The following is a 27,567-nucleotide window of genomic DNA, read 5'->3' as shown; positions in this document are numbered from 1 at the left end:
CCAAATTAGTTTCAAAGGTCTTTCCCTATATTCTCATTAGTTGTGTTCTATGTGAGGAAGAGGGGAATAAAGTATATGAGGAAGCATCACTTTCTTAATGAGTCATATACATTTACAGGACTCAGTACAAAGATCTCTCCCATTCTGGGTTTACTCTTGAGTTTGTTCTGTATGCTCTGAAGCAGACAATGCTGCTTGATGGTTAAGTCTTTTACATGCTCGTCTAATTGGACTCATCAGTCACACTGGACCTGATAAAGTCTGACTAGGGTAAACACAGACTTCATTAAAGCTGTGAATGAGTCTTCAGGCCTTTTGCAAATCTCCATATGGTTTCATGTCATCCTCAGTGGTCCTTCCCAAAATGTCTTCTCCTCTATGGAAGGAAGCCCAGCATTGTTTTATGTCAACTTTAGCACATTTCTACAAGGTAAGTAACTTACAATTACCAATGAATTAAGAATAGAAGACTTTAGTATTGACCATAATGATTATAATTGGCACTGCACACACACACACACACACACACACACACACACACACACTAATTAAAATGAGGGTCGTCCTTCTCTTGTCTCCCTGAAGAAGGTAATAAAAGGACAGAGAGCCATCGTATGTGTTGTAACTGGAAAATTAATCACATCAAATATTCTCTATACTAATCAAGTTATAAGTCTGGAATGGGCTTATATAAAACAGATGTTTACATTCTTGCTCTCCTTGGGTACTAATGTCAAGGGAAGAAAAGCACAGAATAGCTATGTCATGGCGTACTTTGAGGAATGTAACACTTTGCTTTTACTCTTTTTAATGAAGCCACAAAGTCTGTGGACAGGGAGGAGAACAGGCCAGAGGGGAGAAACACTAGGGGGTCTAATCTTCCAGACCTTATAAAGACAAAACTTTTCTCTTCAGTGAAGGAACAGGAAACGTGCTGCCTCAAGGAATGGGGAACGGGCTCGGGGTAAGAGGGAGCAAATGTCTGGAATCTTGTCCTCTGTGGCTGGACTGAAACCCTGGCTCCCTAAGGCTTGTGACTCTGGTGGCCTGCTCTGTAGAGACTCAGGTCTCTGCTTCCCTTCATCTGGAAATAAAGACCAACAGATCTACAGGCTGATCTCAGAGTATTTCAGGAAGAATCCTATAAAGCCTAATTCAATGTCTAATGAGGAAAAGAGGTCCATGCGTTAAAAATTTGGTCACCAGCCTACAATGGCATTACCTCGGGAGGTGGTGCATTGTGGGAAGAAGTTAGGTCTTTAAGGGGTGCCCTTGAAGAGGCTCCTGAGAATCTGGGTTCTCCTTTCTCTTTTTTCTTCTGTGTGTTCTCACATGAGCTGTGGCACCACTTGCAGGCCCAAAACAACAAAACCACGCAACAGTGGACTGAAACCCACAAGCCCACCAGCTAAAAATAATCTTTCTCCTTTTGGATTGGTTGCCTCAGACGCTTTGTCATGGCCACAGAAAGCTAACAAAGGACCTTCATTAAACAGAGAGAAGACTGGGGTGGAGAGAGTGATTTGCCTAAGATCCAAAAAGAGATACTTGAGACAGCGCTGTAAGTTTGCTGTTATCTCGTGATTGTCCGTCTCCCACCTCCCCTGAAGTACTGCTGGACACTTGCAAGTTCTAACTACAACCCAGGCACTATTTTGGAGCTTGATACATTAGCAAACTTGATCACTTTTCCTCTCTATTCCAGAGCTGGGAGGTAATCACAATATTAATCTGCATAAGAGAAAGTAGAAAAGGACAGAGTGCTCAGGACACCTGTCCAACTTATCACAGCTTGCCTTTCTCATCATTTTTCATTTCCTGCCTCTAGTCTAGATCATCCCTGTCCTTTCATTGTAAAATGAAAGTGTTGGTGGTGACACTTAGAATATACAGTCACTTTGTATGATGTTGTAGGGCTTCATTACACCCTATCGCAGCCTATCAGGAGGAAACGATGCTCCATTTTTAATTTCCTTTGCTGTGTGAATTATTCATGAAGTGGACTTTGACTTCGGGCCTTTCCTTTTGCTCAGCATTTTTCTGAGTCCTCTTTCTTATTCGTTATAAATTAAAGCTAATTTTATTTTTCAACTACAATGCCATGAGTTCCTTTGAAATAAGGGCTGCGTTTTATTTGTTCTAACATAGTAGGAATTTAATAGCGGTTGTTTAAAAGATTGCTGAATTCACTATGATTCATAGCAATGACAATAATAACTTCATGTGAGAACTTCGAGCATCATCTTAGACATAAATGTAACTGTGTGCATGAACACATCAAATATGTCTAACAAGGCTGGAGAGATCAGCAGTTAAGAGCACTGACTGCTCTCCCAGAGGTCCTAAGTTCAATTCCTGGCCACCCACATAGCAGGTCACAACCACCTGGAACTGTTCTCCCTTGGGATCTGATGTCCTCTTCTGGTGAGCAGTCATACATCCAGATAAAACACTCATGTAAATAAAATAAATACATAAATATTCCCAACAACTTTGTGTGATAAGTAATTCTATAACCATTTTGAATATAAGCAAACAATGCTCAGGATGCCAAGATAGCATCAGTGCTATGTGGACAGCCAGAAATAGAACCCAAGCCTTTCAGTATGATCACCAGAGCAATGCATTGTCATATGATGACTTTATAATTAGGCTGCCTGTGAAATTCCTATAAAGCCAAACACTCCAAAGAGTAAGTTGATCATTTTAAGGACAGAGAAATTGCTTAAATCATCTTGCTTAGAAGAAACCTCATTACTTACCTCCAAGAAGATAATCAATGGACTATGGAAGTGAAGATAATTTAGCAGAATATACTAAAATTAAAATGAAAGCTCTTTAAGAAAAATGAAAGAATAGCATGAACCCATGACCTGTCTGCTAGGGGCAAATCCTTACAACCTATGCCACCACCTCTGGATTACATGATCTATTTTTAAAAGGTATTAATATATTACAATATGAATTTTTCACTGTCCCTTAAACACTATGGGAAGTGATTTGAATTCAAGTGGTATTCAGTGGTATACAATAGTATACAACCCATTTCCTATCAACGCCTTTATTCAAATATGTTCTGAAAGAATAATCCCTCTTTCTCCTCTTTCTGCAGACCCTACCTCTGTGTCTTCAAAACAATGTTCTTCCCAGGCTCAGAATTTAATCATGTTCTCAAAAATCTTGTCTTATGGGATCAGAAAGGAGCTTGAAAAGTCAGAATACCTACTATTCTTGCCAGCAGGGAACCTAGTCTAACTTAGAAAAACTGAAGAAACCTTACCTGTGTGTCTTACATTCCAACGCTCGGTAGCTCTTTGTCAGAATAGCTTTCCTTGTGTTTCTTCTAAGGCATTTTGAGATGCTTTCCTCTTGCTCTGTTTTCAGAAAAATGACAGATGCTTACAGCCTGCACTATTCCCCCGTACTAATTAATGAAAGGAGGAATGAGCTGGAGCCATCCCAACTGCTTTTTCTTTTTTTGTAAAGAGCTCAGTCCTGTCTAAATCACATTAATGAAGACAGCAAATAACTCCAGGGGTCTCTGAAGAAATAAGGAACTATACCTCGAGACCGGCTGCTCTTCTTTCCTCCCTTCCTTTTTATTTTCAATCCACACTAGCTAAAAGCAAAAATTTAAGTAAAAACGTATCTCCAGGAAGCAGAGGGATGATTCTGCACTGGTTGAATGGAGTTTGAATTGTGGGTAGTGTTTACTGCTCTGCTCTAGGACGCAGTATGAACCTGGGAGAGTGGAGCCTGAAAACGAGGCAGACTAAAGTCTCATGCAATAGCCAACTGTACTCAGAGCATCACGAAATTTATCTCAGAGCTAAGAGTCACACAAGTAAACGGTCCAATCACAAGAACAAGCCACACGTGGCAAAAAGATGTTTCATGGAAGCATATTGACACTTAGCAATAACCTGTTGTAATGGAGAATCTAAACCATCCTCACTCCTACCCCTTACACCTGGGAAGGGCACAAAAGCATGCTTCGAGAACAAGTCCATGTTTTGAAGAAACTGAGGTCACAAGACTCTTGTCTTATTCTCTTGTAGTTTTATCACAAGCACTCAGAATTCCCCTCACAAGACTCCATTCTTGGACCATGTTGCAACAAGTGTGAACTCATACAGGTACATATAATTATATGGACACATGCACATTAGTATGTTCCTATGTTTTCTTTCTCAGTCAGCTGAAAAATTCAGAAACAATGGTCCCCGCATGAATAAGCATACCGAGAGTCCAAACCTTGATTTTTAATGACAAAAATTTGTTTGTGATAAGAAAGGAAGCAGTATCTTTGGAGAAATGATTTCTTCTAAGGCTGGGACAGGAAGCATGTGACATGAACCTGGTGCATCTTACAGGGTCAGAAATTAAGAAAGTTTTTTAAAATCTATATACAATTGAGTTCATCACAAGGGACAAACATTAAAAGACTTCCCAGTCATCAAAACAAGAAAAAAAAGACCAAAATTAAAAGACTTTCCAGTCATCAAATGAACAGCACAGCATTAAAGTGTAAGCACTTTTTTGTAAATCCCAGAATGTAGGAGGCAAAGTCAGGCAAAGTCAAGAGTTCAAGGCCAGCTTTGACTAGAAAACAATTTCAAGATCACCCTGGACCACACAAAACCTTTCTCAATAGCTAGCAAATTTAGTAAATTAATTAGAAAATCCCCCACATGGAAAAATTGCAACTATTATAACAAGATTCTCCCTGCTCAAGAAGATAAGGAATAATTATCTACCCCATAAGTATACATTACAGATGGATTTGCTCCCAAATAATGTGGTAAAGAAAAAAAGAAGAACCACACTTCAGGGAGAAATCCAGCAAATGCTACCTCTAACAGATGACTGAGATTTAAATCAGCAGTGAATTTTCATCCTGGTAGTATTTCCTCTTGATATTGTAGAAGAAAAGTGTCTCTGGTCTTCTTTCCAAGAACACTCCCAAGGCTTCTTGTCGTTGTTTCAAGAAGTTTAGTGTGCAAGGTAACACTCTGAATGAATACGAAACAGAAAATACAGAAGTACAAAATACAAATAAATTGCAATGTTTGGTTAATGATGATGGATCAATATTGCTTCCTGTGCCGGCTCATTTTGACTTCAACCTGACACAAGCAAGAGTCATGTGGGAAGAAGGAGCATTAACTGAGAAAATGCCCTCACCAGATTGGCCTGCGGGGAAAGCTGTGTTGAGTTTTTTAAGTGTTGGCTGATGCGGGAGAGTCTATTCCTAATACATATTCTAAATATATTTCTAATTACTAATACATATTTCTAAATATATTCATATATATGTGTATACACATATATATTCCTAAATTATAACTGTTTTACTTAGAGAGATTGCTAATGGGACTCAAGTCAGTAGCCTGCAATTCAGTTAGTTCAATATATTTGATATAAGTTTCTGCTCAGTGAAGGGTGTCTAGCAGCCCAAGTATGGTGAACACTTCTCCCATTCCCCCTGCCTTGCAAAAAAAAAAAAAATTAGATTACATTCCTAAAGCCTAAAGCTAATCACCAAGGTCTAGTCTCTTATTTGGCTACTTCCTCCTCCTGAGACTGACTACCAAGATCCAGTTACCAAAGTATTCAAGTCCAGCAATCTAAAGCACCCTTTGGCTGTCCTAACTAACATGCCCAACAAAAATTAAACACATTATTCTAACACAGGGTTTACCTCCTTTTACTTTTGTAAGCAGCCGTTATCCTATGGGCCACATCTGTCTCCTCTCTATCCAAAGGTAGTCCTTTGCCTCCTCCCCCTGCCCTGGACAAATATCCAAATATTCCTTCCCCATCCCTTGTTCCTTTCCCCTTCCCTCCCATCCTCTAGCTCCTGCCTTTGTCTATTGTTCCCCGCCCTCTGTCCCTCTGTGCTGTGAACTTGGTCTTGCGAACTAACTTGAGAACTAACCCTTGCCTTGGAACAGTTAGTACGGCACAGGAATGTAGCTAGAGTGGTATAGACCCAAGCCCTTCCTAGAGAAACTGTGTAAGCAACAGAGTTTATGGCTGGAGCTGAGGCGTGCTGTTTCCTTGCAAAACTTGACCAGCATGACTCCAGGCATGGAACCTAAGCAGAGGGCGCCAAGCATGGCTCTTGTGAGAAAACTTCAGTATGATTTGATGAGCTAATTTCAGCCAAAGTCTTCCACCTGAAGTCACTGGGAGACGACGTGATATACAGTCAAAGTACCTCCATTAATTTCTTTAGCTGAGACTCATAAGCTGGAGGGGATGGGGGTGACCAGGAAACTTCAGAAGTGTATTAGTGAAGGGTTTTCCCCACTCGTGTTGTACTTAATGCCTTAAGGTTGACTTTCTCAAAACAAACGCGCAGTGAACTGGTGCAGGCATTAAAATTCATTCAGTCATCCCTGATGGGCATTCCTGAATGCCAAATATTTAGCTATACCCTGAAACTGAGAGTATAGAATTAGAAACATATTTAACAGATGTTGAAAAGAAACAGGCACCCTGCCAAGTAATGCAAGCTTCCAATGTTGCTGCTATCAACCTATGTAACAAAATAATAATAAAATGATATAATTACAAATTTAAAATAAACAAAAATAAGTTTTTGTTTTTGTTTTTTTTTAATTGGGCTGGAAAATGGCTCAGTCAGTAAAGTGTTTATCTTGCAAGCCTGAGGACATGAGTTAGATACCCAGACCTTTGGGGGAGGGAAAGCAGTCACAAGGATATGACTCACTGGGACTTACTGGACAACCTGGCCAACTTAGCAAGTTTGGGGTCAACGGAAGACCCAATCTCAAAAGGCTAGTGCCTGAGGAATAACACTAAAGGCTGCCCTCTGGCCTCCACATATACATTGCAAACAAGTACACACACACATGCACACACTCAAATACCCACTAACAATTTCCGTTACATCTCTCCTAGTTCAGATGTTTTAAATCGCAGCCTTTTCCTGACTTTAGCTTTGTATCTAACTCGACCAACAATTGATAAATATTGTTTTCATTTCTCTTTTCAAAAGTCCAGTCTAGCCGAATATAGTTGCCAATGCGCAGGAAGCCTTGGCCTGTGCAATAGAAGGCCAACCAATGGCATTCGCCTCTTTGAAGGCAAAACTAAAGAGACCAAACTGCCCTGACGTTAGTGGAAAGAACAGAAAACACTCTCAAGGATCCTGTCTGAATTATTCGCTGAAACCATGAGCAGAAACAAGTGCTTTCTAAGGGAGATGAGACCAGCGGTTCTCAACCTTCCTAATGCAGCGACCATTTAAAACAGTCCTTCATGTGTAGTGAGCTCAACCATAAAATTTATTTCTGTCTCTACTTAACTTTATTTTGCTACTATTATGAATCATAATGTAAATATCTGATATGCCAGATACCTGATATGTGACCTCTGTGACCCGTTGGACTACAAAGGCACGTTTCCATCCTTCCCTTGGTCTCCCCACTAACTGCACACATTCAATAAGCACTTAGTTATTTAGAAGTTATTCAGTGCTGGGACTCTGCAGCAACATTAGAATCAACTGATCCTTCCTGGCGATAAAAATAAAGACGCTTAATTGAAGTGATGGCTCAGTCAGTGAAAGGCCTGTTAAGCAAACATGGGAGCCCGAGTTCAGATTCGCTCGTACCTACATAAAAGCCAAGTACAGACAGTCATATACCTATAACCCAGTGAGAGGAATCAGTGAGCTCCAGATTCACTGAGAGACCGTATCTCAAAAGCTAAGGTGGAGAATGACTGAGAAATATTCTCAACACTAACTTCTGACCTGCAGACATGTATATACACCCCCATGAGCATGTACATATATCACACAGAAACTACATAAATAGAATCTGCTTGATTCCTATCAGAATGTTGGAATTTTAATCATCCTCACTGCCACCTGTCTTTACTCCGCTCGTGGTATTGCTCTTGGATGACTGCAGTAAAAATGTTGCAGAGCCCAAGAGTTCTACCAAACAAGCCCCTGCAGAATAGGTGCTTTAAGACCAGTGGAGGCCTAAGGAATGTGCGAAAACTAATACTGCCCTCTGCTGGTAGTCTGCAGAGAGACGTTTGCATTTGTGGGGCTGTTGGTACCTCACTTCTGTTTGCAGGTATTTATTTGGACTCTAAGAGATTGGAGTTTGCTTTTCACCAGTAATATTTGGGAAATAAAATGCAAAATGTGTAGACCTTGGTAATAAATGTCTAATCATTGCCACCAAAATAAACACTTTTAAAAAGACAGCTCCACCATAAAGATGGGAAGCATTGACTCACAACTTAACAACTCAAAATCCATGATATCAGAATTGCATCTGATTGAACATGAATTTAATTATCCGAGAACCCAGGAAATCCTGCTAATGGGACAGTTCTGGAATGCACTCAGTCCTCATCAGGAATAACACAATTCCACCTCCCTCTCTCATCAACAGGGTAGATGAACTGACTGTAGTCTCTCTGCTGTGTCCCAAGGCACTGATCTCATGTTGCTTTTCGCCACCTGGCCAGGTCTTCACCACCCAAGAGAGAGCAACCACCCTCCCCCCTTCCGTAGAGGTCACACAGGCAGACAAGAAGCACCGCCTCTATTGGGCCAGATAGCCCGAGGTCATTAGTGGAGCAAATATCCACTACAGGTTGCTCCTGACATTCTGTAGTGAGCCTTTCTCTCTCTGGTGGTAGAGTTGGCTAGACAAAATCCGCTTCCATCAAGAGCCCCTTGAGAATGAGTATTGTCTTACTTCACCTTGGTATTTCTAGTGCTTACTTAGCACTGTGTTCTTTATATAATACATACTTAAGGCTTATTAAATGGAGAAATAAATTGGCTTAATAATTTTAGATCCTTTTTCTCAATAAATTGCTTAGGGGTGAATGAAGAAGGGTTTAGGAAAAGGAATGTATGTTTCTGAACCATACCAACTTGGATCTCAGTCCTGGCTTTGATACCCAGCTATGTATTGGGAGCAAACTTCACTTCCTCAAGCCATCTATAAAATAAGACATTTTTTTCCTCCTTCTCTTAGGGATACGAAAGGAAATGTGTGTTCTGGAAAATTCTTGATGCATAATGGTTATTGCAGAGTTTTCTTCTCTGCCTTCCCAGATAAATTCCTTATTTCTTTCTTTATAATCAGAACTATAAGTGAACGTGACCTCGGATCCATTTTGAGCAGAAGAGAAAGAGAGTCTGTGGCTCCGACACTATTTGTCCACAGTGTTAAGCCTCCCTTTTCCTGCCAGGAACAAGAGTAAGCATGTATGTGTAACCGCCCCTGTTTTGCCGCTTTAAAGTTGCTACTGATTTCAAAGGAGGTTATTGGAAAAGGCAGCCGGGTGCTTTGTTTCCCTGCCTGTCATTTTCCAACTAAGCAAAAGTGGAGAATTACACCACCTTCCGTGCAATCAATGAGCTACAGACTTTGAAACACTTCCATCCACTCTCTCACTTCTGTCCCGCGTCAACCCCCATTTTAAAGCGAAAGAAAGGAAAAACGGTGGAAGGACAGACCTACCAGATGTGGGGAATAAAAATAGATTTGTGTTCTGACTTGTCTAAGGGTCCTTTGTGATGTGCAGCAGCCATTCTGTACTCACCAGCGCCCTCTAGGCTCCACATCCTGTATTGCTTTCTGAGATTCTGCTTTCTCCTGCTGCCTGGGGCGCTGCAGTCTACCCATTAAGACACCCAAGTGAAGAGTCCTGGTGTTCATTTTCCCCCTCAGTGAGTCACAACTGGCATGTGGTGAGTTGTTTGGAATTATCTACTTTCCCAAGGTTTTGTAACAAGCTTAAATGCCCTTGGTGATGTTTTTAACAATTCCGGGGAAGCTCTCAGCTTATTTTGAACATTCGAGATGCTACAGTGAATGTAAGTAGAATGGAAAAGATGAAGCTCTTGTCTGCGGGGCTACAGACTCCGAGTCGCCATTGGAAACAGCTGGGCCTGTAGGTTTTCTTCTCCGGTGCAGTGCAGACGTTGCTGTGTTCCCAGTGCCAGTGGTGGCCAGCTGTTCTCACCCGAAACTCCCACACCATCAAGAAACGTTCTCTGCAAAGATGTGGGCAACACCTGTCTACTGCTGTTTCTGTACCAACTCTAGATCCATACCCAGCCCTTCTTATATCATTTAGTCTCACACTGATCACACATCCTTCCATAAAAGTCTTGCTGATCTTGGATCCCTGTACCTTCCAGAAAATTATATACCCCTGAAATTGTGTTTTTTTAAAAAAGGAATGTGGATACTTATCGAAGTAGTGTTTTTAACACTCTCAGGTGGATTCATTCTTTACAACGGAGGTAAAGAAGGTTGTCTATGGTGGACAGGTGTACCATATTCCTCCTCAATGCAAATAAAATGATTGTTTCCTCTCAGTCAAACATGGGAACTCTCAAGGGCTAAATAAAGAACTAAATTAAGTAGGGACAAAACACAGGACTGGAGAAGTGGTTCAGCCATCAAGAGTGCATACTGCTCTTACAGAAGACCTGTGTTTATCTCCCAGGATGGACATTGGGGTACTCACATTCACTTATGACTCTGCCGCCAGTGAATCTGGTGTCCTCTTCTGGCGTCCAAAAGCACTGCACTCACATGCATAAACATGCACACACACTTAAAATCTTTTTTAAAAAAATAGAAAAAAGTTAACTATAAACAGGGTATCAGTTAGCAGGTACTGGTTGATAAATCACTTTATAAGAACTGGTCAAAATAGGCATAAAATTGGTCATAAATAATGAACTGGTCATACACAAAATTTTACACTATTGCTTTGCATAACTCTGCCGCACACTAGCAAGAAGTTTACGATAGGACCTCCAGGAAAAGCTGTCAGGGAGGCAATGGGTATCACTAAGGTCCTTGAGCTCAGTTTGTGTTTAAAAGCAAAGTAGATGCCCAATTTTAACAAACAATTTATGGATGCACTGATTGTAATTGTCCTATCTCATCTGCTTCTCCAATCATCTTAGCCAAGTAAAGTATCCAGTTCAAAACTGGAGCCCATTACCCTTCTTTCTCACAACATGGAAAAGATCACAGAAATACTGAAATTGTCTTAATATGACAAATGCCAAAATGTGATATTTACTGACAAAAGTCACCAATTTGGTCCCACAAAATTGTCTTTTAACTTGGATTTTAACAAAACTCATTTAAGTTTCTACACAAATTTCCTCTAATCAGAAAATGCAAGTCTCTGAAATCTCAAATGTTGCTAAATTGATCATCAAGCTCCTATGTTAATAGTATTTGAATAAGGGTATTTGGGAGTTAGGTAAATTAGATAAGTCCATGAGGTTGGGGCCCTGCTGGTGGCATTAGTGACAAGAAGAAAGAGAAGAGGAAGAAGAAGAAGAAAAGAAAGAAGAAGAAGAAGAAGAAGAAGAAGAAGAAGAAGAAGAAGAAGAAGAAGAAGAAGAAGAAGAAGAAGAAAAGGAGGAGGAGGAGAAGGAGAAGAGAAGAGGAGAGGAGGAGAAAACAGCTGGGGAGATGACTAAAGTCAGCACACAAGCACAAGGACCTGAGTTCAGATTCCCATCATCTCTCCCAGTAGAAAGCTGGGCATAGCATCCTAGCACAGGGGAAGACTAGGAGACAGAAGAAGCCCTTCAGCTTGCTAGCCAGCAAAACTAGCTAAATTAATAAGCTTCAAGATCAGTTGCCGATCTGTCTGAAAAAGTTGAGGACGATACCAAACATTGACCTCTGACCTCCACCAACACATGCACTCATGTGGACATACACATGAACACACACATACATACAGAACCCCACACAGAGACACAATACATAGATAAAAATAAATAAAACCCAGGTAGACACATTCTGGATTCTCTTGCTTGTGACAACCTCAGCAAGAAAATCTTCACCAGTCCAGAAGCCAAGCATATGCCAATTTCACACCCTTGGTTTCCTCAAAACTTCAGAATTTTAAGCCAAATAAACTTTCTTTTTTAATGTATATATAAATTACATAGTCATGGGTATTTTGTTATAGCAACAGAAGATCAGGAACAGGAACAGGACCCAGGCTTCATCTTTATTCTTTGCTTCCAGCACTCCTCCCTGCTCTACTTCTTCCCGTTCCTTTTCAAGGGCTTCCCTGATAAACAGAGAAAAGTAATTATAGAAGTAGGCGCTCTCTGATGACAAAGAGCTGAGCCTAAGGCTGGTTTACACAGTAACAGAACAAATCTCCTTGAATGTGGAGCAACTGTCTCTGCCCCCACAGCATCTCTGCTTTCCCTGTGCTACTTCTGAATGATCTTTCAATAATTTGCTGCTCCTAAGAAAAACTGCCCAGTCACTGAAGCCGTCTCAAATCCCAGGATCGTGCCACCTTCAATTTAGCCAAAATAGAACACCTGAAAGAGAAAAGAGCAGAACTAGGGAAAGGGTTGAAATCTTCTTGGTTTTTTTTTAACCCCCTCCCTTTTCCCCTGTAAGAAAAAGTCACTGTTGAGTAAGGGAAGACAAGTTCAAAGGAAAAATAAAATCCGCCTGCAGCAATGCAGAGTGTGCACTCCCAGCAAAACGGACAAAATTTTGGCTAAAGAGAATAAATGAATAGTAAAACAAAGCACATGTTAGCCATCAAGCAATAACAGAGAGGAGCATTTTAACAAGCGAGTTTGGGGGGTGGGGAGTTACACTTGGGTCACTTCTAGTAAAATTTCTATTTTGTATCCCTGTAGATTTATCCCCTCTTGACAGAGCACAACCAGACAGTCAAAAGTAACTTCTCTGAAGAAGAAAGTTAGCAGTGTAATAAAATCTGACAATTTGGTTCTTTGGTACTTGAGGCTCCATTTCCAGAAGCTGATTCAGGCTAGTGCTGTTCACCCATAGAGGGTATCAGAATAAAACTGCAAATGAAATTTTTAATAAACTTGAACTTTTAAAAAGAAAAGTAGTTTGGGTGTGAATTGCATGCTGGTCCTCATATACTAAGACTTCTTCCAAGAGCAATAAAAATGTTCACACTTACTATGTGGTTAGGACAAGCTAATGAGTTGCTCTGAGTTCTGGGTATTTCTGTCATATCAAATCTGACCAAATTCAATGAAATTTTTTTTAAAAAAATCCATTGAACATTTAAGAAACATCCTAAAATTCTATCTCCTCCACAATGACTCGCCTGCTTAAGGTGACACATTCACACCTGTTAGCCTTCTTGTCTTCTTAATGTGACATCTGTGAACCCGATCCTGCCATCAGCAGCTTCAGGGAATACACTGTGACAGAACCAAAGACCAAGCTGGGTGCTCAGAGGGTTAGGATGAGAGAGGCAGAAGCAAGCACAAGGCCTTTGAAGTGACGAGCTACGGCCTACATGTTCAGCGGCGGAACCTCGTATGGCGTGTACAACATGAACAAGTAAATAAATGGACATTTTCAACCATAGAGATTCTGAAAGTCATACAAAAGACACATAGAACAGCCACTCAATCTTGAGATGAGGAGCACCTAGATGAATTGTGTTCTTAAAAACAAAAACACGCGCCCCCCCCCGCCAAAAAAATCAGAGTGAACTTCACCAATGTTCTATCGTTTTGTTGTTGTTTGTAGTGGTAGTGGCAGTGTGTGTGCGTGCGTGCGTGCATGTGCGTGTGTGTGTACATGTGTATGTGTGTGTGTGTTGACACAGAGTCTCACTATGGGGCCATGGCTGGCCTGGAACTCATTCTGGAGGCCAGGCTAACTTTGAACTGGCATCACTGCTCACCCTGAGTGTGAGATTATAAGGACATCCTACAGTGTAGGGTTACTAGGATTCTGCTCTGTCTTGAATATCTCAGATCAAAGTATAATTAGTTTGTTAACTAAATATGTAAATAGTGTAAAAATTGGTAAGGGTGGTTGATATACTAGATATCAGACCAGGGGTCCTGCTTTCTCTCAAAGCAAGGAAAATGAGACCCAAACTTCTCCACTTAAAATGAAAATGGTATTAGATCGTAAAAACTTCTACCAATGAGCAAATCTTGACCAGACGTTAAGTATGTGCTGTATGGTTTGGCAAGAAAGAATACTGAAAAGCCTCCTACTGGCCGTAAGTGGGTGTGAGGCAATGATGTGAGGTGTGAAGAGACAGTCAACCTTCTAGAAGGTCCCAAGGACAAACGGTTCACAGCAATCTGCATCAGACAGGGTCCCTCTTAACACTGGGGACTGGGGACCTTTGAGGAGAGCATGGACTAGATAGTGAGAAGTTTCAAAGGGGCATGGCGTGACAAACACATAATAAAGATTGGTAATCCAAGATGGGGGAGTCTACGGCCATACCAAGATGGGGGAGATGAACACTCACCTTCAGATCAGTTTTAACTTGTGTGTTTGACCACCAGGACAGTAAATATAATATAATTGGTTTAAGATGCATTACTAATATAAGATGCTCTGATTTATTTTTATGTTTTGGTCTTTTTGATAATGTGCAAAGAGCCCATGAACCCACCACACAACAAGAAAACAAGATTTTGACATTATCTTTCTCTACCGCTGTCGAGACTATGTATTAGTCCGAGTCCCCCTATTGCAACTCAAAGCCTGAGATAATCGACTTATGCAGATGAAGGTTGTTTTGGATCATTGTTTCGGGGCATGGTCATTTGACTCTTTTGCTCTTGAACCTGTGGGAAGACAGCACATTAGGGCAGGAAGCTTGAAGTGGCATGGAGCTCTTCTTCTCATGACCAACAGACAGAAAGGGAGAAGAAGAGGAAAACGAAAAAGAAGAAAGAAGAAGAAGAAGAAGAAGAAGAAGAAGAAGAAGAAAAAGAAGAAGAAGAAGAAGAAGAAGAAGAAGAAGAAGAAGAAGAAGAAGAAGAAGAAGAAGAAGAAGAAGAAGAAGAAGAAGAAGAAGGCGACAAGAACAATGTCCCAAATGTCTCATAGTCCCCTTTTAGGTGTGCTTCCAGTAACCTAAACTCTCACACTAGGGTCCACCTCTTAGGCATCTGCCACCCATCAATGGCATGAGTCTAATAAATGTTGAGCTGGGGACACTTAAGATTCAGACTATAGGAAACCACAAAATACATCTGGGAGTGGCCACAGACATATCTGCCACCACACATGTTCTTCTTGTGCTGTGACATTAGCCTTCCTCCTGCTGGATAGTGGGGTCTCTGTGCCCTCTTTATGAAACTGTGAGGATCATTAGAGCTGCCTAACCAATGGAGTTTGGAAAAAGTGGCACTATGCAGCTGGGCTACTTATAAGGATGCCACATCTTTTGGTCTTTCTTCAAACAAAGCCAGAGTAATGAGGAAGTCCATGCTAGCCCGCACTGTAAAGTCATGTGGAGAGGCCATGTGTAGGTATTCTTGCTGTTAGGCAGCATCAGCTGCTAGAACTCTCCAGGTGAGTCAGCCAATCCCATTTCTCAAGTCTTTCCAATGGAATACAGACATCACAAAGCAAACACAAGCTAATCCTCATCTGCCTTCCCCAAATCTCTGACCCATGAAACCTCTAGATATAATTAAGTAGGGGTTTGGGGGTACTAAATTTTGCAGGGCTTTTTATGTAGAAATAATAATGAGAAGTCAACAAATAGTCAGCATCATTGCATTCTCCTGTATCATCCAACCTAACAGAACCACCAGTCATACCGGGTGTTTCTCTCTTCCATTCTTCTTACACAGTGTGGACATATCTCCAGGCATGTCTGACAATCATTTTTGATATTGATTGGTTTTAAACTTCATATTTTCCCTTGAAGCCTGTTTTTCCCCATTTAATATTTATAATATCTACCCTTATTGTACTGTTCAATAATTTTGACTGCTAAATGATAGTCCAGTGGAAGAATGGAGTAGCTGTCTGTCTATGCTGCTCTTAAGGTGCTGTTGGGTTGTCCCTGGTTTTTGCTAACATCAGCAGGGTGGCCACAAAGAACAGACAATAGCAATAGTAAATCCAATGAGTCCATGCCAGCCCGTCTCAAAGGACTTATCTGGGTACTTACCACTCTCTACCAACCACTTGTTTTGATCTAATACTTGAAGTTATTTCCACGTGGTTATGCATGTGTGGTGCCTCTATTATAAAAATATGTGATTTTTGAAAAACTCTAAATGGCCTATTAGGAAAAAAAATCTTCAGAGTGGAAAACATAGAAAAAAGATGGGTGGAAAATTGTCTGAATAGCACACAGCTCAAGACACAGCTGAAGCATTATCTAGAGCAGGGCCCCACTTAAGACTTGCTTGGAATTCTGAGATGCAGAAACACTACCGCAGAGCTTGCAGAATTCTGTCCAGGAAAAATGCAAATAATGTCTGTTGTTTTGTAAAATGAATCCCTCCGAAGTCCATGCATGGAATGACTTTATTTCATCCTCCAAACTATATATTCCGAACTTACCCCTCAACGTCCTGTGGAAATAGAATTTGGAGGTGGGTGCCATGGGAAGCCTGAGGGCTGGATGTCATGGCAATAAGTACTTCATGGTGGGATGAGAGGCTTTCTGAAGAGGAAGAAAGATCCACGCTGCCTTCACTCATGATACCCTCGGCCATGTCATGACCCAGAAGGAAAGCCTCACCAGAGGTCAAACATTCTGACGTCATGCTCCCAGGTTTTTAGAGCCGCCTGGTTTATAGTTCTCTTTGTGAGCTACCGGGCTCAAGGCTTCTGACAAGAGCAACGGAAAATGCGCTAGAACAATGGCTTCTTGTCTCGTCAGGTATTAAATATAGTTTTAAAATCTAGCCCACCACTCTTATTGTGGCCGTCATTCATTCAATTTCCTTAAAAATACCTAAGTCTTTGAATACTTTTAAAAACAGTTTTAACATGTACTGATTTCCTCAGCTCTGGTAAACAAGTTGAGTAAATCTTTGACATGTGTTCATTTTACATTTGCATGCAAGTCGTGGCTTTAATTTTCTGAAAATCATGTGAGACAACTTCGTAGGAAAATAATTACCACGGCCAGCATCTTACAAATGGCAACGCTGTTTAGCGGTGTCAACTGTCACCTTCTAGTTCGTCTGCTACTTCCATCTTTTTCTGTGAGTTCTCTCCCACCCGGGGCATGCTTGTGCTCAGGCCCCAGCACAGACAGGTGTGCGAACAGAGGAGGAACTGGCAGAAGTTCTAAAGCCTCTCCCGCAGGTGTACTAGCAATGAGTTCAAATTCACTGCAATCACTGACAGCGGCTTCTCCTTCTCTGCGTATTCCAACCATTATTAGTGGTAGGAAGATAAGGTTCGTGTTACCACACGTACGGAATTATCTGGCCAGCCTCAGATACAGAAGCTGCGCTCTCTCTGCAGTCTTCCTGCCAACAAGGGAGCATAAACAACAAAGCTGGACTCCAAAGGAGAAGCCTTGCCACTGTGCGCTTTTGCGCGCCTTCTTCATACAATGCTCATCAATGCAAGGACCATTTGGCATCATTTTCACATAATTCATGACTACTGTGTCTCATGTGAATAACCCTAGATTCACATACCCCAAACATAACAAAAAATGTGGATAATTGTGACTTGTGCTTAAGATTTAATCAGTCTCACAAGCCAAAACACACAAGGCGAATGTGATAAATTCAGCTAATTTCAAATTATTTTTTAAAAAGTAAGATTTAAAGGGGAAAATTAATCCCTTTGCAGAATTTCCACTGTAAGATTTTTAAGGGGAAAAAAACCTCAAAGTACTGAAAACTTTTTTGTTCCTTTCCCTTTTCTTTTTCTCAATACAATTTTTTGTTTTGTTTTGTTTTTCTGTTTTTTCGAGACAAGGTTTCTCTGTAGCTTTGGAGCCTGTCCTGGAACTAGCTCTTGTAGACCAGGCTGACCTCGAACTCAACAGAGATCCACCTGCCTCTGCCTCCCAAGTCCTGGGATTAAAGGCCTGTGCCACCACTGCCTGGCTCACAATACAAATTTTTAAGGCCACGTGGCAGAGGAGGAACACAGAGATGCGACTGTAGACGAATCCTCTCCTGCTTTGGAGGGAAGTTCCTTAGCGAGGGCTAAAGATGCTGCTCGGAGCTTGCCTAACACACACAGGGCTCTGGGGTCAAGCCTCAGCACTGAGCAGTAGGAGGTGCTTACCCAAGGAATACCGGACTCCACCTAAGGAACTCCACTGGCTTCTGAACTCTGAGCTCTAGACAACTCTCAAGGACATAGAGTAAAATATTCCTAAAGTGAGGAAGATGTCCACAGACTCAGGGCATCTGATTCAAGGAGAAAGAGCATACCTTGCTGTAGTTCATCCATGCTGGATTGCTCCAGGCTAATTTAATTAGGGGCACCAGAACGCAGAACGTGATAATTCCCATCAACATCTCAGCCTTAAAAGGCAGTTTAACATTCTATATGCCAATTTTGTAGAACTACCAGTGTTTATGGTAAATATAACCAAAGCTCAGGCAGTAAAATCGCCACTGTTTGGTTTGCTGGTTTGGAGGCTTGAACCTAGGTCCTTCATGCTGAAGACAAACTCTACCACTGGGTCATGCTGCCAGCCCAGTCATCGCTGTTTTTATAAAATTAATTTGTCTTTCTCGTATATAAAATCTTCTTTCAACGGGGTGCCAAAGAAACCAATAACGGTTCTCAACCTGTGTCAGGAGTCGCATAGCAGATATTTTACATATACGATATTTACATTACAATTCAAAGCGGTAGCAAGATTACAGTTATGAAGTAGCAATGAAACAATTTTATGGTTGGGGTCACCACAACATAAGGAATTGTATTAAAGGGTCACAGCGTTAGGAAGGTTGAGAACCACTGCAAGGGGAGGAATGGAAAAGTGGGAAAGAGACATGCATCAACCTCAGTAGTAGGCATGCAGGCAGGCTATGCTTTAGATTTTGGTAGGGGGCGCTATTATAGGCTTTAGGATGAGACAAACGACCTCACCTTGTGGTTAATCACGGTGGTGAGCCAGCAGATGGGGAATCGGGTGGGAGGAGGTGTACCGTGGTGGATGGAAACAGTCTCCGAGTTGAAAGCGGCTTCTTATCCAGGGAGAGCGATGGTGTCATGTGGTCAGTTGAGACTGGATTAGAGAAAGGGAGAACTCCCATCTCTGGTGTGGAGGGAAGTGAAAATTGAAACCATTAAAATGCTATTACCAGAAAGACAAAGTTGACCGAGAACCAGATTTAGCAAGGGTGTGAAGAATAAGAAAGTACACTGTGGATGGAAATGTAGATTGGTAGTCACTCTGGAAAATCATTGGAATAGTAAAGGTTTGTAACAGCATGGAAAATCCTCCAAAAGTTAAAGATTAAATTATAATATGACTCAATAACTCCTCTTCTAGATACATACGCAACAAAAATAAATTCTCACCCTATCAAGACTAAACTCAACTCACATGTTCATTGCAGTTATATTCAAATAGCCAAGATAAGAACACAATGTCTGTTTGTGGGCAAGTGAAAATTATGTGTGTGTGTGTGTGTGTGTGTGTGTGTGTGTGTGTGTGTGGTTGATATACACCACAGAATATTATTCAACCTTTAAAAGGGAAATTCAACTTTGTGAAGAAAGCCCAGGATCCTAGGCCTCGAGGATATTGTGCTAAGTGAAATAAGCCAATAAGAAGAACATTGTATCATTTCAATTTAATGTTTATTGTTTCTTTAAAAATGCAAACATTAGGAGTAGATAATAAAATGGTAGTTATAGAAGGGGTAAGATGCTAGAAAGAGGACCAAGGAGGTCTAGGTCAAGGAATAAATGAGGAAAATATGTTTAATGAAGATGTATAAAGAAGAGAAAACTGTCTCAAAAATATAAAATAAAAGTAATGCAAATATGAAATGTATATTTAATAAAATTATTTGAGATTTTTAAGATTTTAGCTGATCTTGGCAGCAAAAAACAAATTAGCTATGTGAGAGTATAGTCATTTGTTTTACTATCATAACCATTTATTGACTGTCTATACCATAGACAGACCCAGTACCATAATAGTATAAATATCAAATATATATAATAAGAGTTTTGTAAAAATCTAGATGCACTCAATTGTTAGATCACTAGGTGATTCCCAGCAGAAGAGGTCTTGGGATGAAGTTTAATTTAAAAAAAAACAGTTTCAAGTACACAGTTTTAAATATTCAGATAGTATTGTCAATAGTTCTCAACAAAAGTAATATGAAATGTAACCAAGATGCTTTTAAAGACAGTTCAGTAGAACAGGCTTAAAATCAAATAAGAAAGAGCCCGGTCTCCTTGTGTTTACCTGCTCGGTAGGTTGAAAGCCCTCTGGAAAGTCCGTCAGCATTCACTGATATGCCAACTGTCTATTAAAAACAACTGCCAGGCACTATGCTTAGGCCTAGGAATGCAAACAAACAAGACACAGCCCCGAGGGATTTAAAGAAACAATGTGTGAGACAATCAATCCTGCCGAAATATTTACTGCTATCATCTGGAGCCAGGCACTGTTTGTAAGAACTAAAATATGAGTGTAGAAAGATTAATTAACTAATCTGTTTGTGAAGCTCACATCCTGGGGGAAGACAGAGAAAGCAAGAGATAAGTAAATACGGTGTACGGGACATAGGGGTGAACTAGGCGAATAAGCCAAGGCAATGAAGCATGAGGAAGATGCTACCACTTTAAAGGGGTGGCTAGGTAAGGCACAAGACTCTTTGGTGACCTTGCGGGCTGCAGGTATCAGGGAGAAGGTCTAAGCCCATTGAATACTCATCCAAAAGCTTTCCTGTACCAAGATCAAGAACAAGGACGTGTGACTGCCAGGATGGAAAGAACATGAAAGAAGAAACAGTCTCGAAGACACAACACAGGTCTTGTTGGCTCCCTTAAGGATTTGGGCTTATCTTCTGAATGAAAGGGGGGTCATTAGTGCGACAAGAGTCCCTATTTTTAAGCAAAAGATTGACAGGAGTGTGGTTCCCGCCCTAATAGGATCAGTCTTGTTGCTGTGACTGATGGAAATGACTAGAAATTGTCAGTCTGGATAAACGACAGTGAGTATTGTCTGCTACAAGATGTGAAGGAAGAAAAGGTCAACAATGATAAGTAAACAGATGAAAGAAACAAAATACTCCATTTACAAGTCTCTTTCAAATTAAGAGTTCTAACCTGTGACATACTGTACACTGGGCCCCCTTTCAAGACCTTGTGCTGAAAGGGTACAGTCTGTATGATGTGCAGAACACTGTTGACTCTGGGGTGCATTTGGGTTAAGGCTTCACCCCAGCCCCTGGCACCCCTATACCCAAAGAGTCTTGAATGTTTGGGTTAAGGCTTCACCTCAACCTCTGGCATCCACGTATCCAAAAAGTCTGGAATGTTTGGAAAGTTCCATTCCAAGTCCCCTCCTCTGGGAGTTGCCTCAGTCCAGACTCCATCCCCCATAAAGGCCTGACAAACAATGACCCCTCCTCAGAGATGCTCAAGACCACTCTCATAGGGTATTTAAACAGCAACCCAGAGAACAAACATGTGGTTTTCTGGTCTTCCTTCCCCATCTTCTCTCTGAGGGCCTGGAAGTTCACCCCAGGAGTGCTAGTATCCATTAAACCTAGGCTTTTTCTAGTTTGGTTTGATTTGGTCTGATTTGGATTATTGCATCATCAGAGAGGTTTATTGGGGTGGAAAAACTTTTCAGGGTGGATGTCAGCTTTTCTCCTCTGTAGTGAGCAAACTTCAAGAGTGAATTATGAGATATCATCTATTTTGTTCAGACCAAATTAAACTGACTGCATGCTGAGATACTTTCTGTAGACTTTTGTTGTGGTCTAAGGTTGCAAAGCCCTAGATTCCTTATAGTTTCCATTTGAGTTTCCAAAGGGTGGTCTCTCTCTCTCTCTCTCTCTCTCTCTCTCTCTCTCTCTCTCTCTCTCTCTCTCTCTCTCTCTCTCTCTCTCTCTGTGTGTGTGTGTGTGTGTGTGTGTGTGTGTGTGTGTGTGTGTGTATACATCCAGCAAAGTTCCTCCTTAGCCCTTCCTGAGAGCATCCTTCAAAAGATGTTCTCTGAAAAACCTCTTCAGTACATAGCAAACCTAGAAATAATTTCTCAAGGCAATTAAAAAAAAAAAAAAGAATGGCCCAATGGCCCATATTGTGAGATTGTGTCTCTCAGAAATGACAGGAAAGCTTCACCCATAACACTGAACAACACAGCTGCCTAAACAAGACCTCAACAATGACGGAATTAATAGGCATGCTAATGTGGAAGGCAGAAGCCTCATCTCAAGGGATCCCACCGCTAGACAAAAAACTGCAGGCTGCGGAGGGGGAGAATTAGCCTCTCCCAGGGATGAGCCCCTGCTCAGTTATTCAGTACAAAGTGGTTGGCCCTGAAATCATATACACAAAGCAACGTTAAATGGACACAGCAGGTTGTATTTACATATGCAATTACTGTAGAAAAAGGCACTGTTAATTGGAGAGGGAGTTGGTGGGCATACTGGAGGATTTGGGGAAGGGAAGGAAAGGGATCATAGGGGTTGGAGGGAGAAAAGGGAAGAGGGGAAGTAATGCAATCATATTTTAACATGTTTTTAAGGGGTCCATAAAGGACCCAGAGGGAAAATTCAATCAGAAGCACACTCGGTCTAAATTATAAATTTCTAAATATCCAATCAATGTCTGTGTTGGTTTCTTTTTAAAAGAATCTATAACCGAGAATCCCCAAAGCTCCAAGAATCTACATTTTAAACATCTAACCACAAGGTGGAGGTCTAAAGCAAAGCTCAGAGGCCACAACAGAACTCGTTAGAAGCCAAGACTCCTGATCTAGCCTTAGAGTTCTCAGAAACTGCCCCAACTGACTTAGTATTTTAAGTTCCAGGAAGACAGGGATGATGCGTCTGTGGCCTTTTAGAGGGAAAGTGCACATGGTGCATGGGTATTCGAGGAAACCCTGACAAGTGTGATGTCAGGGGTAAAATGCACACGTTGCTCATACCAGATAGGTCTGACGTGTTCATAACCGTGTTTAAAACTGTCGTTACGTCAGTCATTCATGAGTTCAGCAACGAAAACTAGCTGATATTTAACTTCCAGATATCTTTCGGTTGGTGCCGACTAACTGATTCCGTTTATTCTGGCACCACTGCCAGACTAGTGGCCTTAAGGATCCTGAAGCATGGGTATGATGGAGGTGTCACCCTGGTGTTACTTTGCTTGGGTATGGCAATGGTGACTTCCCATGTGAGTTCTGGTAAAAGTGAAACTTTTCTGCTTCCTTTTCAGACGAGCAGACTTAGTCAGTTCCCCAGCTGTGCACCAAATGCCTATGCCTGATTTCACAAATTCAGAAGCTTCATTGTTTTTAAAGTAATCTAAATTTCTTCTGATGTTATTCTTCCCTATAGAAACAAGTAACGAGCCAGGAGGTGGTAGCACACACCTTTAATCCCAGCACTGGGAAGACGTGGGCAAGGAGATCTCTGTGAGTTCAAGGTCAGCCTGGTCTACAGAGTGAGTTCCAGGACAGCCAGAGAAACCCTTTCTCTGAAAAGAAAGAGAGAGAGAGAGAGAGAGAGAGAGGGAGAGAGAGAGAGAGAGAGAGAAAGAATGAAAGGAGGGGGGGAGGGAGGGAGGGAGGGAGGGGGGGAGGGAGGGAAGGAGGGAGGGGGGAAAGAGAAAGAAAAAGAAAGGAGCAATAACAAAAAGAAAAAACTAAGCTAAAATATAAAATCTAGGAAATACAGGGCTGGAAAGATGGCTCAGCCATTAAAAGCTAGGCTCACAACCAAAAATCTAGGAAATACAGTATAGAATGTTGTATCTGTTCTACTCTGTATGCTTTCCTTTGCTTTATGTGCCACAGACTAGAAGAGAGCTGTCACTCAGTCTCAGCTTCGGTAAAATTCTTCTGGGGGTGAGGGGCAGTTGATGTTTGCTTGTTTTGCTGCATCGAAAGAACCCCTGTGTGAAAACTGCTTTTCTTCAGGTTCTAAGTCCCCAGTCTTCGAGTTACTGAAGGTTTTGATTACCTATGCCATAACAAGTTAAAAGAGAAGGCAGCTTCAGAGTGGAATACAGTTGCCCTCATTTCTCAGTGCTGACTTACCCCTTATCTCGGGCACCTGCCTTCTAGAGCTGGTTGAGGAGAGTTGAGAGTTGTTTGCTTAGATAAGTATCAAAGTTTGGGACGCTGGTCTGTACCTAAGAGACCTTTGATCATGTGCACCCTGATTTAGAAATCAACCTGGACTGTTATCTAACAAGAAAGATTTGGCTCTTCCGCCACTCTCTGGTCTCAGCAAGCCCGGAAATACCTAGAGCAGGTCCTGTGGTCCTTCAGAGCTTCCACTTCCTGTTATGGATGAAAGCCGAAGTGGAGAAACACAAAATGTCAACCAGAAAATCCAAACTACCACAACATCCCGGTTAAATTTAGTTCAAGTGTTGCCTGTTTACTTAAACAGCTTGTGTGCCCTGTTTTAAACAAAAACAAAACACACAGGAAGCTTTCTCAGATGACTAAACATGTGCTAACTCTCTGAGGGAGCGGAGAGGATGAGAAGCCCGCTCCAGCCCCAGTGGGATGTTGAGGGACGAGTAACTACCCTGACCATGCATATGCCCCGTTTTCAACTCTAGGTGGTGGTTCTCAAACAGTGCATTAGAACAGTAGAGAGTGTTTGACAAAGGAGAAACTGCACCCTACCCCACCCTTCCCCACTCAAGTGTCTGATTAAGTCTAACACTAAGACAACTAAGACAAATAATCAACTTTTCTAGACCTTTCTTGGAGAATACCTATTCTGTTAGTCTGTGGATCACATCTCTAAAGTCATTGCTCTAAATAGATTTTGGTATAAATATTGGACTATACTGTTTGTAATGGTCTATCCTGTCCCTTTAAGAGACAAGCCCTGCCCACTCCCTCCCCTGTCCACTGCAGAGGCAGGCAGATCTTCCTTCAGCTTCCAGTCTGAGTCCCTTCCTTTTCCATCTTTTTCCCAAAGAGGTAGCTGTTGCCATGACTCCTCTCCTCTCCCCGTCTCTCCTCCTCTTCCTTTCTCCCCACCACCCCTCTCTGCTCTTATCCCTTCTCCAGAGGGAGCGCATGTACTTACTGAAAAAGAGCCTGTGACTGCATTTGAAGGGGAAGCTGTAAAACTCTGTATTGAATTTTACCTGCTCAGTATCACGTATGTTCTGTGCACTTATCTACCACTAAATCAAAAAGAAAAGACAGAATGAGAACTAGCAAAGCAATCAGCATTATATCATCTTTCATAACTTTTGCTCGTTCCCTGCATTCAGTGCTCTCTCATCCCCAAATGTTTATCATTTCTTGCCCTCTTTGCTTCATGCTGTGCTGCACCCAGATGTACACATACATGCCCAGGATTTTGAATGTCAATTCTAAGCATATATAAGTTCATTAAGTTGTAAAGACTTTACTTCTGGTTGATTTGGGTGTGTGACATTTTTATTTTATTTGCAAAATTTTTTTAATAATAAAGTCTATTTTATAAAAAGAAAGTTAATGTATTTTCTTTGGGAACTGGAAACTGTAAAATAACATTAGAATTTTTAACAGCCATACACATGTAAGTGCATGCATACACATGCACACACACACCAATATCTGTAAGTCTGGCGTATGCATGTTTATTTACTGAACACATTAAAGTGTGTTTTTATTTACAAATCTAGGATCAAAATGTGTTCATCAGTTGATTTTTGGTTTAAATAGTCATCATCCAAATATTTTATATTATAAAAGATTCTTCTTTGGCATGTGCATGTACGTTAAAAGCCTGTGACTGCAGAGGCCACAGACCCTGGGCAGGAAGTGGTTGGTAAGAGAGCATTGCTACCGATGTTCCGGGAAGCAGACAAGTGACCAAACTGACCAAATCTGCCGTGTTTAGACGAGCTCTGCTCTCAGTCTTGACGAAAGAAGATTCTTTTGGCAGGGGTGACAGGTTATGCAGAGGTGTGCAGCTGGCCAGGTGCTGAAATAAGGGGCTGTTGGGTCCTCAGTCCTAACAACGAGGACATTTGTAACACCCCCTCCAAACCCAAGAAAACTAACTGGAAGAAGCAGCAGAAACATCATGAGAGGCAGAGGAGAGGAAGGATGACCATGAAATGCCGTGTCCTGGGAAAGGCCAGGCCGTGACAGCCATGAACACAGTGGAACAGTGGCTGCACTGTACCCTGAAAAAGACATGAAGAAGGAGGAGGACTGCTTGGGAGGAAGGAGGGAGGGAGTGGGGAGCGGGTGGAGGAGATGAGAGAGTGAGCTGGGCCCTGAAGGTGCCCATTATCCCCATGAATGAAAGTGACAAAGTCTCTAAGGAAATGGGGAAGCATGGTGAGCCTCGATAGATGTGGGGCTTTCACTTTACAGAGGAAGGTAAAATTGTGAGGAGCATGAGGCAGAATGAATCGCATGGGGGTCTGTGGATCTGTGCAAATCCCTTCACCTCCCAGAACCATACTTTCCTTTTAAGTTGGAGATAATCATCATTTTTTGTCGATAGAAACCAAGTTATGCACATCAGCTGTCTGACACATCCTCCATATGTTTGCCCCATAAACAGGTGCATTTATCTTTTGAATTACAATTGTATTGTGGAAAAACAATTCACGTGTAAACAGTAATGCTTGAGTTCTAAATATAAGAGAAAATTCAGTATCTGGTTTAATCCTGGATTTGTGTTAATGAAAAGAGACTAATGGAATCTAACTGCTTGGCATCCCCTGCCATCTTTGGCAAGACCTAGATGAAGGCCTCACACTGGGACATTACAGTCTTTAAAACAGGGTTCTGTTTTATTTCCGAGTTTAGACTAGATAACACAAAAGATGTAGCCACTAGGGAACCAGAAGTGGCCATTTTAAATGTCATCTTTTGTAAAGACTTACTGTCTCTCGGAGATCACTTGAATAAATACCTTCCAGAAGTAGTTGTTTTCTAGTAAATCCACCAGTGGGAATTAGATAAGGCTATTTCTGGGAAAAACAGACTGAATGCCTTCTCTAGAACACCTGATGGGCCAGAAAGAGGAGGGAGGCCAAAGTAGAGTGGGGGAAAGATGGAGCATTAAACACAAATTCATCTCCTACATGTTCCAGCCCTGTCACAAACGCAGACTGTGACTTTAAATCAGTTTTGCATGAGGTCCTTTCTCTACCAGCACCAGCCAACAATGAGCAGGGGCCTGTGCTTCCTAGTCAGAGCCCCAGTCTTTGGCGGTTTCCAGTAGACAGAGGGATAAGTTCATGAGCCTAGGCTTCTTCTCCTCCACAGCCCAGGAGATATCCTCCCTTTCAGTGTGTTCATGGGGTAAGGTTATTCTCACAGTGTTCCACACGGTGCCTCTCTCCTACAGCTGATACGTCAGACCCATGAATCTTGACCACTCCCAAAGAACTGGACTGTTTCTGGTTTGCCTCTATGACCCAAATGTGAGGTCTGATCCACAGGCACAAAAAAAAGAAAGAAAGAAAGAAAGAAAGAAAGAAAGAAAGAAAGAAAGAAAGAAAGAAAGAAAGAAAGAAAGAAAGAGAGAGGGGGGAAGGAGGGAGGAAGGGAGGGAGGGGAGGAGGGAGGGAGGGAGGGAGGGAGGGAGAGAGAGAG

At 41.6% G+C, this 27,567-nt stretch overlaps 1 long non-coding RNA gene across 1 annotated transcript; it reads right to left on the bottom strand.

The window, feature by feature from the left end:
• Nucleotides 1–11,949: 11,949 nt before the first annotated feature.
• LOC119827738 lies at nt 11,950–24,123 on the bottom strand. Its single transcript, XR_005287709.1, has 3 exons — nt 24,037–24,123; nt 18,897–19,065; nt 11,950–12,379 (listed from the first exon to the last, which is right to left on the bottom strand). It is a non-coding gene; the product is annotated as an uncharacterized LOC119827738 (long non-coding RNA).
• Nucleotides 24,124–27,567: the final 3,444 nt, after the last annotated feature.

This window comes from Arvicola amphibius, chromosome 12 (assembly GCF_903992535.2).
Source record: "Arvicola amphibius chromosome 12, mArvAmp1.2, whole genome shotgun sequence".
Taxonomy (NCBI): Eukaryota; Metazoa; Chordata; class Mammalia; order Rodentia; family Cricetidae; genus Arvicola; species Arvicola amphibius.
Note: the sequence above shows the minus strand (reverse complement) of the source record. Positions and strands in the feature narration are given on the sequence as shown.